We start from the raw sequence: 8,675 nt of genomic DNA on the forward strand, positions 1-8,675 counted from the left end.
CTGGTTACATTATGAGAAAGGTTGCTTCCAAGTCAAACAAGAGTGTACCATTCTCAGAACGTGCTAGGGTATCTTAAATTGCCACATGTCTTGTAGATCATCTGAATATGTGTTGTTAGTTTCTTATATATTAAGAAATTCCTGGGACAGGTTTTATATAAACTGGCAAAAAAAGGTAAAGATTCTCTTCCAAAGTATCTTTGAGTCTTCGCCTCAGCCAGGCTACCTAGTGCTAGTGTATGTGTCCAAGGAAAAATGCTTACCGTATCTTAAATCAGCCAGTGTAACTTACATCTGCCAGATATTTCTGGGGTTTTTGAACAACATGTTTTAATGTATCCTCCTTTCAAAGAAAGTTTGTCAAGTGTAGTTATAGGAAATGGGCCTTGCTAACCCATTATCTGATGTTTAAGGAAATGCCCATAAGCTTTGTTTTATACTAACTGTGCAGCGTGGATCTATTACATCTATTTGCCTTTTTTTTTTTTTTTTTTTGGATTGCACACAACTATCACAGATGACAGTGGGGGTAAAACACTGGTATTAACCTGCACTGGCTAGTGAAGTCAGGCTTGAAAAGTAGATGACGCAATAGGATAACCCTCTTTTTATCCTGGCTTTTTAAACAATATGATAGGAAAAAAAAAAAAAAAAAGAAAAATTATATTAAGCCTTGCTTTGGCAAGCTGCTTAAAACATAGGAAACCATAGGTCCTTCCTCAATAGCCAGCTGACATACTTAGTGGAAGAGTTGGCCTGTAATAGTAAAGTCAAAATAAGAAAACTCCCCTGAAGAGACTTTCCCCAAGGAAAATGTACTCAAACGAACAAGCTCCTGATTTCCCACAGAGTAGTTTTCCTTAATATCAACATAACGGGAAATTGGGTGTTATTAGTTTAATCCCTTGCCTACACTGAGGAAATACCTCACCCAGAAGAGATTCCAGGCTATTAGTTGTACTACAGCTGTGCCTGGAGGCCTCAGCCAGGATCAGAGCCACCCGGCCACGTGTTTTGCAGACATAAGTAAAACCCAGTGCCTTCTCTGAAGACAGACAAATGCAGTAGGACTATGCCCATTTCCCAGATGAATACCATCAGGGACCTGGGTGCCCTGAGCCCGGAGCCCTGGCTACTGGGGTGCAGTGCCAGCCTGGGAAGAGCAGATCCCTGAGGAGAGGGAGCTGCTGTGGGCAAAGCCAGGCCCCCTGCAAGGGCAAAGAGCCCTGCTTTTAAGCTAATGGCCATGTCCAGCCTGGCCTCAGCTCAGCCCCATCCCCATGGCCCTGCCCAGCCATCCCAGGGCTGTGTCTGGCCCCGGTTCCCCCAGTGGGCCTGATCCCAAACCCAACCCAACATCTTGGCCCACCCTTGGCTCCTCCCAGTCCCCAGGGAGGTGCCCAATGCCCAGGGCTGGGGCTGCCCCGGTGCTTCCCGGCTGTCCTGCTCCAGGCTGGGGAGTGGGAGAGGCCTTGGCTGCTAGGCCCTGCCCTTCTGCCCATGGGGATACCAAATCCTAGGAAGGGTCCTAGAGGTAATGTTAGACAAAACCTATTGGACTCTCCAGAGCAGTGTAAGTGTTTTCTGTTCTTAATTTTAAAAGAACGAGCATCATCAGGAGAAACATAGTCAGCAGATCAAAGGAAGCTGCTTTCCTCCTCAGCTGGTGTATGTGAGATCCCGCCTGGAAGGACACATCCCGTTCTGGGCTCTCCAGATCAAAGGGGATCATGAGAAACTGGCAGGAGGACCACCAAGATGTCCAAAGGCCTTGGGTACATGACCTATGAGCATAGGCTGAGGGATCAGGGCTTGTTTCATCTAGTGAAGTCAGGGCAAGGTTGTGATCCAGCAGCAACCTATGACACCTTGAAGACAGACTACAAAAACTGATAAAGCAAAACAATTCTTTGCAGTGGCAGAAGATATATTTATATGTAGACCAAGGCACAATGGTTGTAAATTGTAACTTGAAAAGTTTAGGTTGGATATCATGTAAAAATATTTTTCACCATGATGTAGTGTGTGCACTGACAAGGGTTACGCAGAAAAGCTGGGAATCCTCTTTCTGAGAGATCCTCAAGATTTGATTGGACAAAGCTGTGGCTGATATGAGAGAGTGCTGGCGATAGTCCTTGTCTGAGCAGGTTGGCCAATAAACCTTCAGACATCCCCTCCAGCCAACATCTCTGTGGTTTTCTCATCAGCAGACTTGCCCTTTGGAAATGTCTATCTGATGTCAGCCTAGGGGACTAGCTTGGGCAAGATGCCTCACAAGCCTAAAAGGTGAGTCATTAGCAACTTTACCAATATGACACAATCTGGGACAGGAATGGTCTGCTCTAGTCATCATGGCCTTAGCTTCCAGTGAAATGCAACAATTCTTCTGGAGCAAAATCAATTTACCATAGTTTGATTACAGTAATAGTTAAACAAAGGTCTTCAAAAAAACAACAGTAATGTGATAATTTAACAGGATATTCAGAAGAAAAAATGTGTTTTTTTCCACATAGATTTTTGTATTTAAAAATAATAATCCATAAAGATACAGTTCCTCAAACTTTCAGGTCAGATACCAGCGAACACTAAGAGGCAAGAGGGTGTGTTCAGCTAGGTTGTCTGAGATGTGGGCTATCAACAGACCTCCCTCAACTCATCCATGTTTTCCTGGCTGATCAAAGTCAGTAGGACTGTTCAACTAGGGTGGGCCAGCTCAGTCCTGTTCTCTCCCTCAGGGTAGTTTTGATGTCCTCTAATTGCTCCCTGGATTGCCTAATTCCTATTTGATCTTCCTCCTTTAGTCACCTTTGATGTTCTGTTGTTGTTTGTTACAGGATCTCTGGTTAGGATTAAGTCATTTTAGACAGTGAGACATTCCTGCGAAGGGGAATGCAGACAAATGAGTACTAAAAAGAGAACAAACCAAAAACGTGTTCTTTGCTCCAGGTGGCAAACCCCAAGTTACAGTAGCAGTGAAATCAGGGGTCTTAATTTGTAACTCGGGTTATTGTAGCATGACCAAAATTTAATGTCTGCCATCTATGGTCTCTTCCTATTGGCCCTGGAATTTTAGAGTGACCCACCAGAGAGCAAAACAGCCTTTCCAGATGCAAGGCTTAGAAAAGAGTAAACAAAACATCCACAAAACGGACATTTGGCTGGTTTGTTCTTTTTGCATAGCCTGTGGAAAGCAAAATGATTCACATCCAGTTCTGACTGGAAGTGACAATATCTTTAAAATATGGCTGGGTTTCAGGAGTTAAGGTTCTGTTATTTATCCTTATCATATAGTTCAAAAGGTTAATTAGTTGGAAGTATTTTAGATTAGCAAATTTTAGATTTTTTTCTGTTGATTTTTCTGGTTTTCTTTGTTTTTCTTTCATTGTTAGTTCTCATTCTTTTCTCACTGTCTTTTTTTTTCCTATCAGAACAACAACAGCTAAAAAAACGCTGTCAGGAAGTAATGAGTGTGAGAGAGGAAGGTGTTTTTTTAGAAAAACGTTTGTTGTTTTATCAAAAAGCAAATATTTTTTAAAAATCCAGTGCCATGAGAATATTCCATTCATCTGAAATGTTTTGTAGTAAAGATATATCATATTTCAATCTGAAACTTTAATTCATGTCTTCTCTCCCCACTGAAAAAATGAAAATATTTTTACTGTAAATATGCACCAAATGTCTCTTACCTGACAAATATATATTGAACTATTAGCAAAATGGCATCTTATTATTTGCACAGTATTTTTTCAATTATGTTGAAATACAATTGTATTGAAATTCAATTAGCTAAAGTCTAATGGAGAATTTTGTGGAGAAACAAAGACAAGAAAAGAGCGCTCCCCTTTATCAGGACTCTATTAGCAAACTGACAGTTGACTGGCATTTTAGTACAAAATACTAGCCCTGAAAATAAAAATGCAAATCTCAGAATCATTTGTAAGATCATCATGAACAACGTACTGTTAGTATTTTAGTTTGTAACTTTTGCAGAGGCACCAGAATTAAAAGGACACAGTCATTAGTTCTTCATTTCAGATTTTCTTTTTCATCCTTCTTAATGTTTTTTCCTGCCCTTTCTCTCCAAAGCACAAAGTTTTTAGGTCTTAGATTTAAAAAAACCAGAATATTAGAAGGTGCTTGAGTGATTCCTAATTCCATTTTCTAATTTTGAGTCACGGTGTTCGTTTTATTTGATTGTTATAAAATTGTGTTACTAAAAGAATACCAAGGAAGGTGAAACCCCACAGCACAGAAGCAGATGGGTTGCTCCTTCATGCGAACGCCGGGGCCTGGAGGAGGTACTGGTTAAGAGAGTCATAGCAGAGAGGGTTCAAAGAGCTTCCTGGGACCAAGGGGCCGAAGCAAGTGCGGAGTCAGTGACTCAGAAAGTCATTGGAAGTAAGGACATGCTTGCAAGGAGCACATGGGGACTTCTGTACAATCCTTTTTATTTCTCTTCCAGCTGCCCTGAGCCTTCCCTGTTTAAAAAAAATAAAACTCCTACTTTTGTTCAAAACCTGTCTTTTTGCGTTTAAAATCTTTTTTGTCTTCTTTGGAGAGCTTACTGTGAGGAGAACACCGAGGCAGATCCGCTTCAAAGCCAGCTCAGGACCTTGTCACACTCACATTTTGAAGTCCTGCCCATGAAAGTCACAGCTCCCCTTGACTTCAGTGAGATTTTGAGGGAGTGCATTTGGCATGTTTAAAACAGGTTTAATAGATGAGTGTTAATAATAGCACGTAGCATATATATTTTACTTTTTATCTATGAATTTGTTTGTAACAGCATTTAACGGTGAGTATCAGATTTCTTAGGAAATAGTGGGTAAATTCAAATTGCAGTTTGAAAAATCAAGGTTTAGCTGCGATTTCCAAACTGAAGCATGTAAGAACAATAATTTTCCAGGGTGCTGAGCACCTCTGTTCAGACAGCTTCTGATCATGTGCAGACAAGATGCACCACGGGACGGTTTGCATGATTCCTATCTATAGATAAGATTACATCCCGTGCAATGCTAACAGCCCCGCCTGAATCAGCATGTCCGATTAGAGGTGCAACCTTTGCCATGAATATTGCTATTGCTTCTTGCTTATTTCCCACCTACCCTGAAAAAGTTTCCCTTTTTATGCCAGTCACTTCAAAATGGCTTATAATCCTACACAGTCATGTAAGTTATGACTACAAAAACTTAGCAGTTCAGCCAATCATGCAATATCAGTTTTTAGACATATGACAATTTTGCTCTTAATTTTAAATATTTTGCATTGACACCTGACAGAAACAAGTTTCTCCTGAACAGGCTTGAATTAGTTAAATTTGCTGCTATTGCTGTTGACATGCTATTTGCCTGGGTGGAGCAGCAAAAATGGATTTTACCATGGACTTTTTGTTTTGCAGTTTACTGAAAGTGTTAGTGAAATGCGAGCTAAAAGCTAAAGTTCTTTCTTGGTCCAAGAGGCAAAGGCTCTCCTCATCCATCTTTTCCTAGGAAACATGAAGTTTTGGGATATCAGCAATTTTGATCACAGGAGATTAACTCTAAAAATGTGTCTGGGTACATGGACGTGAGAGGTGAAGAGGTACTGTGTCATGTGCAGTCAGAAGAGCTGAAATGTCTACTTTAGCAATGAGAGTTAAATATTACTCATATCAGAGCGGAGACCTTACTTCTTCCTAGGTGTAAACATGTCTGTTGGTGGAGGTGTTTACAATGATCTGATTAAATATGAATGTGGCTCACACATCTTGGGCAGCCATCTGGGCAGAGCCTGAGGCCTCTGGGGCATGGCCAGGGATTCTGTGAAGCAGCACACTTCACAATTTAAGATTATGTGCACGTATGCAGACACTACTCTCTTGTGTTAATATCATTAATATTACAAGAAAAAAATTAAATATGAAGTTTCACGCATGTGGAGAATAAATCTCTTCAGGAATGATGTCTCAGGCAAGGACGACACGGTCCACACAGAGAAAGACTTAAATGTGTAAAAAAATCTCAAAACTTGCTTTCATTTTGCTGCATCTCCTTAATGTGCAAATCCAGTAATGACTTGTGCACTTCTGTTCTCTCTTTATAAAAGTCATGATCGGTGAAGAATGGAGTAGAAGCAATTCCATATGTTAGGAGGGTCACTGAATAGCTCATCGTATTTAAACCATATTATTTACTGACAGCACACTGCTCAGATCCTATTGAATAGAACAAGTTTACTTATATTAATTCAAGTAACAAAACCATTTAAAAATAACCGCAGCCAGCTCATGATCACCGCAAAATTGGGAAAAAGCATGCAGCTACTTGTACTGTTCCCATTATAAGTAATCGCTGCATGTAAACTGATGCCACATTTTCATGACAAATAACCACAGGAAGGACCTAAACTAGGAGTGTTCTCTAAAGCATAATTTGAAGCGGTTAGTGCTGTGGTCACCCCAGCGACCTCTCTGCTGCAGCTGCTGGTGTCCCTGAAGATCCTGGGACCACTCAGAGCCTGCAGCCCCAGAGCTACTGGTGAGGCATAGCACGACAAGTGTCATCAGAGGAGTCAGGAGCAAGGGACATCCTCATGTGAAGCTGCAAGATCTGACAAAGAAGATAACCTGGTCCAAGGCTCTGTTCTTCAGGGGGCTACTCCCTCTTTAACTGTCAAATGAAAATAGGGTGCTTGAGCAAAATTACGGGTGCCCACAAACATAGGTCATGCAACACACGCAGTGTTTTGGGGCTGGAGAAAGAAACTTGAGCAGCAATCCCAGCAGTACAGTTGGTTGCTCCTCAGATACGAGCCCAATGGGAAGCGTGTGCCGCCCTAGCGTTTGTTGTGCAGTAGGAGACAGGATTTTGTTTCTTTCAGTGAAGCATTGTTTGACTTTTCAATGTTAAGAATTTCTTATTTTCAGATAATAAAAGCACGATGCATTTGAAGGTAATTTAAGATTAAAGCTTCTCAGCTTAAATCATATAGCAAAAGGAGCAACATTTTCACACAGGGCAGAGCCCAGAGCCTAATGCAAGAGCGAGTAATAAGTGGAAGTGCTAATATGGGAATTTCAGAAACACAAAATGGCTTCTGAACAACCTCCCCTGGGCACGCCTGCGTCTTCCAGCTCCACTGTATCGGGCATCCTTTCTCTTCTTGGAAGAGCTGTGATACCATAGCACAGCTGTTCCTATCTTTTTTGTTACTTTCTCCAGTTTAGATGCCTGCATTTTTGATGGTCTGACTTCGTCCCGTTTCTTTTGCTTTTTACTGACCATGTGTACTTGTTCTGCTGCTTTTCATTCTTCTGTTTGATCCCTTCCACAGACAGTTTGGCTGATCGTGCTCTTTGGAAGCATTTGCGAGAGGAGTGATTTTCAGTGTACAGTGAACCCCAGAGAATCCACAAATTATTCCTAACAGTCCATGAGAGGTAGTTAAGAAAATCAAGTCCAAGGGTTAAATGTTCTGTGTAGAGATCAATGACTCCATTGAAAAAAAGTGTCTGCAATGAAAACTCTTGCACTAGACTTAGATCTGATTTTCTCCACAAGTGTTGAATGAATAATTGATTGCACATGCCCCATTCCATGTCATCTCTCCCTTTATGATGGAAGTAAAACTTCTCTATATATAGTAGTGACAAGACAGAGCTTGGAGTTATTTGTGAATATATTTTCTGCCATTGCTTTTCTCTTTTTGGTACTACTGAGGCAAATAATCTCATTAGTCATCTTAAACAAAAATACCAGAAATGACCAAAGATGGGAAGATTGATCAGCACAGAATTGTTATATTGTACTCAAAGAACTTGATGATGCGACGGACTCAATAAAAAGGCAAGGTTATAGATTACTTAGAGATAATATAAATTTTTTTTGCTATGTTCCAAAACTCGATCAAAATGTAACAGTTGATCACAGGTTTAAGAGTCATCAGTGAACAGGCAAGAAAAAGAAAAATGTAATATGAGGATGTAACAACGTGGAAGGTATTTCTGGGCAATAGCAACAGAGAGATCTAATGTTAGTGCTTAGTGGATGAGGGAAAGGCTGTGGGTGTTGTTTATGTAGACTTTAGTAAAGACTTTGACACTGTTTCCCACAGCATCCTCCTGGAGAAACTGGCTGTTCATGGTCTAGATGGGTGTACTCCTTGCTGGGTGAGAAACTGGCTGGATGTCCAGGACCAAAGAGTAGTGATGAATGGAGTTAAATCCAGGTGGTGGCTGGTCACAAGTGGTGTTCCCCAGGGCTCAGTACTGGGGACAATTCTGTTTAATATCTTTATCAACGATCTAGATGAGGGCACTGAGTGCACCTCAGTAAGTTTGCAGATGACACCAAGTTGGGTGGGAGTGTTGATCTGCTTGAGGGTAGAAAGGCTCTACAGAGGGATCTGGACAGGCTGGATTGATGGGCAGTGCCAATGGTATGAGGTTGAACAAGGCCAAGTGCCAGGTCCTGCACTTGGGTCACAACAACCCCATGCAGCGCTACAGGCTCGGGGAAGAGTGGCTGGAGAGCTGCCTGGTGGAAAAGGACCTGGGGGTATTGGTCAACAACCAGCTAAATATGAGCCAGCAGTGTGCCCAGGTGGCCAAGAAGGCCAATAACATCCTGGCTTGTATCAGAAATAGTGTGGCCAGCAGGACTAGGGAAGTGATCATCTCCTGTACTCAGCACTGGTGA

Source organism: Rissa tridactyla, chromosome 3 (genome assembly GCF_028500815.1).
Source record: "Rissa tridactyla isolate bRisTri1 chromosome 3, bRisTri1.patW.cur.20221130, whole genome shotgun sequence".
In the NCBI taxonomy this organism is placed as follows: Eukaryota; Metazoa; Chordata; class Aves; order Charadriiformes; family Laridae; genus Rissa; species Rissa tridactyla.